This window comes from Leptonychotes weddellii, chromosome X (genome assembly GCF_054177405.1).
Source record: "Leptonychotes weddellii isolate Sample4059 chromosome X, ASM5417740v2, whole genome shotgun sequence".
NCBI lineage: Eukaryota > Metazoa > Chordata > Mammalia > Carnivora > Phocidae > Leptonychotes > Leptonychotes weddellii.
Window position 1 is genome coordinate 47,553,670 of NC_138385.1, and position 4,669 is coordinate 47,558,338.

General features: G+C 34.7%; 1 pseudogene; it reads left to right on the forward strand.

Annotated features, from left to right (window-relative positions):
- The first annotated feature begins 851 nt into the window (after positions 1-851).
- On the forward strand, positions 852-2,481 carry LOC115943273 (cytochrome c oxidase subunit 1-like; annotated as a pseudogene).
- The last annotated feature ends 2,188 nt before the right edge of the window (positions 2,482-4,669 follow it).

Genomic DNA, 4,669 nt, shown 5'->3' on the forward strand with positions numbered 1-4,669 from the left:
AGGTGGAGATAAGAGAAGCAAATCAAGAAATAGACCCTTAACCATAGAGAACAAACTGATGGAGGGGAGGTGGATGGGAGTGGGGGTGGGATGGGTTAAATAGGTGATGGGTATTAAGGAGGGCACATGTGATGAGCACAGGCTGTTGTATATAAGTGTTGAATCACTAAATTCTACACCTAAAGCTAATATTACATTGTATGTTACCTAACTGGAGTTTAAATAAAAACTTGAAGAAAAAAGAAACTAAAAACAATGATTTCATTATTATACCAACCCTAATAGCCATTATAGCACTACTCAACTTCTACATGATTAGTTTATTCTACATTATTAACCATATTCCCCTCAATAAGACAAAAATAAAATGATAGTTAGAAAACAGAGCAATTAATTTATTTATAACCATTAATTGTAACCTCAGCAATAACACTCCCACTAACATCAGTACTATCAATATAGACTAGAAATTTAGGTTAAAAAGACCAAGGGCCTTCAAAACCCTAAGCAAGAGTAATTCACTTAATTCCTGAGAAAGATAAGGATTGCAAGACTCTATCCTACATCAACTGAATACAAATCAAACACTTTAATTAAGCTAAATCCTTACTAGATTGATGGGTTTCTACCCCATGAAATTTTAGTTAACGACTAAAAACTCTAATGAACTGGCTTCAATCTACTTCTCCAGCAGTCTAGGGGAAAAAAGGAAGGAGAAACCCTGGCAGAATTGAAGCTGCTTTGTTGAATTTGCAATTCAATATAATTATTCAGTACAGAGATTGGCAAAAAGAGGGCTTAACCTTTGATTTTAGAGTTACAGTCTAATGTTTTCCTCAACCATTTTACCTATGTTCATAAAACACTGATTATTTTTCACAATTTATAAAGATATTGGCAACCTGTATCTTCTATTTGGTACATGAGCTGGAATAGTGGGAACCACCCTAAGCCTTCTAATCCATGACAAACTAGGTCAGTCTGGGGCTTTACTGGAAGATGACAACATTCATAATGTAATTGTGACTGCCCACACACATTCATGATAATTTTCTTTATACTAATGTCTATTATAATTGGAGGCTTTGAAAACTGACTAGTACCACTAATAGTTGGAGCACCTGATATAGCATTTCTCTGAATAAACAATATAAGCTTCTATTACTACCATCATTTCTACTCTTACAACATCCATAGTTAAAATAGACACAGGAACTGGTCAGACTGTATATCCTCCTCTTAGCTGGCAATCTAGGACTCACAGGAGCATCAGTAGATCTAACTAATTTTTTCCTTCACTTAGCAGGTGTATCCTCAATTTTAGGGGCTATCAACTTCATTACTATATCAACATGAAGCCCCCTGCTATATCCCAATACCGAACACCTTTATTCATTTGATTTGTCCTAATTATAGCCATTCTTTTACATTTGTCACTTCCAGTTTTAACATCTGGAATTGCTATGCTACTAACAGACCACAACCTAAATACTGCATTCTTTGACCCTGCAGGAGGAGGAGACACATTCTACAAATCTATACTGATTCTTCAGATACCCTGAAATATATGTCCTAATTTTACCTGGTTTTGGAATGATCCACATATTGTCACCTGTTATTCAGGAGAAAAAAAAAAGAACCTTGTGCATGTATAGTAATAGTTTGAGCCATAATATCCATCGGATTCCTAGGTTTCATTGCATGAGCTCACCATATATTTACTGTAGGCAAATTGACACATGACACATTTACTGTAGGATATTGACACATGAGCATACCTTACATCAGCCACCATAATTATCGCTATCCCAACAGGAGTAAAAGTATTTAGTTGACTAACTACCTTTCATGGAGGCAACGTTAAATGATCACCAGGCACAAAATGAGCCCTGGGTTTTATCTTTTTATTCACAGTGGTGGGTCTAACAGGAATCGTATTGGCTAATTCATCCCTAGATATTGTCCTCCATGACACGTATTATATATAGTAGCACACTTCCACAATGTCTTATCAATAGAAGCAGTATTCACTATTATTGGAGGTTTCATTCATTGATTCCCTCTATTTTCAGGCTGCACACTAAATTCTATTTGAGGAAAAATTCACTTCACAATTATGTTTGTTGAGGTTAATATAACCTTCTTCCCATAACACTCTCTTGGCTAATCAAGAATACCTTGATGTTATTCCAATTATCCAGATGTGTACACAACATGAGATACCATCTCACCTACAGGCTCATTCATCACATCAACAGCAGTAATATTAATAATTTTTATAGTTTGAGAAGCCTTTGCATCCAAACAAGAAGTAGCAGTGGTAGAAGTGATTAATACCAAACTCAAATAACTGCACTGATGCCCTCCTCCGTATCAGATATTTGAAGAATCCACTTACATAAATCTAAAATAAGAAAGGAAGGAGTCAAACCCTCTCAAACTGGTTTCAAACCAACACCATAACCATATGTCTTTCTCAATAATGAGATATTAGTAAAAATTACAAAACTTTGTCAAAGTTAAATTATAGGTTGAAGTCCTTTATATCTCTATGGCATACCCTTTTAAATTAGGTTTCCAAGAATCAACATCTCCAATCATAAAAGAACACATTTTCGTCATAACATGTTGATAATCATCTTAATCAGCTCTTTAGTCCTTTTTATTATTTCATTAATACTAACAACTAAATTAATTCCCACAAGTATAATGAATGCACAAGAAGTAGAAACTATCCTAACAGCCATTACCCTAGTCCTAATTGCTCTACCATCACTATGAATTCTTTCTGTAACAGATTGTTACAGAACCTGGACTGGATTGCCCAGTGGAAGAGCCAAGCAGCACTCAGAGATCTTGGAGGAGAGGAGTTTTATTTAATGCCGTTGGACTCAGAGGAGAGTGATCTCCAAAGGTCTGAGCCCCGAGCACAAACAAAGGGGGTAATTTATACACTTCTACTTCCACATACTGGGCACTCTTGGTGCGTGAGCGAAGTGGGGCAGGGAGAGGAACCCAGATTGGCGCGCATGGGAAGCAGAGCAGAGAGAAGAACCCGGAAGAGCCCCAGGGCAGGGGCTGGGATTCCCTTGCTGGCTTGGTTGGCCATCTTAGGACACAGATATTTCCTTATCAAGATGAGATCAATAAGCCCTTATTAATAATAAAAACCATGGGTCATCAATGATACTGAAGCTATGAATACACAGACATGAAGATCTCAACTTTGACTCTTATGTAATTCCCATGCAAGAACTAAAACTAGGGGAGCTATGACTATTAAAAGTTGATAACCAAGTTGTCTTACCTGTAGAAATAATAATCTGAGTACTAATTTCATCAGAAGTCTTACACTCATAAGCTGTTCCCTTCCTAGGCCTGAAAACAGACACCATTCCTGGAAAACTGAATCAAGCAACCTTACTAGCTACATGACCAGGACTATATTATGGCTAATGCTCAGAAATTTGTGGGTCAAATTATAGTTTTTTGCCAATTGTTCCTGAATGAAATATTTAAAAAATAATCTGCATCCATAATGTAATATCATTGAGAAGCTATAAAACATTTACTTTTTAAGGTAAAGACTGAGAGTTTAAAACTCCTTAGTGGAATGCCACAACTAGATAACATCAACTTGATTTATTACTGTTATATCAATAACTATAGTACTATTCGTTATATTTCAACTAAAGTTCTCAAAATGTACTTATCCATGAAACCTTGAAATAAAATCAACTAAAATACTGAAATACCTTATCCTTTGAGAGAAAAAAATGAACAAAAATCTGTTTGCCTCTTTCACAACAGTAATAAGACTACCCATTGTGATTGTAATTACTATATTTCCAAGCTTTCTATTCCCTACACCTAATTGACTAATTAATAATTGCCTAATCTCCATACAATGGTTAATTCAACTGACATCAAAACAAATAATAGCTATTTATAATTACAAAGGATAAACCTGAACCCTAATACTCATATTATTTCTTTTAATTTTTATTTATTTGTTTATTTTTGTTTTTTACTCATTTTACTTATCAGCCCAACAAACCTATTAGGCCTACTACCACTTAGCCTATGAATGAACTCAAAAAGGACTGGAATGAACCAAATATGATAGTTAGTTTAAATTAAAACAAATGATTTCCACTCAAATTATGCTTAATGTCACAATTATCAAATGTCCCTAGTCTACATCAATATTTTTCTAACATTAAGGGTATTCCTTATAGAACTATTAATATATCAATCCCATTTAATATCATCTTTATTATGTCTAGAGGGCATAATACTATCACTACTTATTATAGTGATCATAACAATTATAAATATCCACTTCACACTAGCTATCATGGTGCCTATTATCCTGTTAGTGTTTGTAGCCTGTGAAGCCACTCTACGGATTATCCCTGCTAATAATAGTACCCAACACTTACAGAAATATGTACAAAATCTCAGCCTCTTACAATGTTATAAATTATTATTCTAACTGTCATACTAGTATCACTAACATGATTATCAAAAACTAACATAATCTGAATCAACACAACAACTCATAGGTTATTAATTAGCCTTATTGGTCTATCATACCAAAACCAACCTAACGAGAACAGCCTCAACTTTTCATTTATTTTCTGATTCCTTATTCCTTACCTCTTCTGGT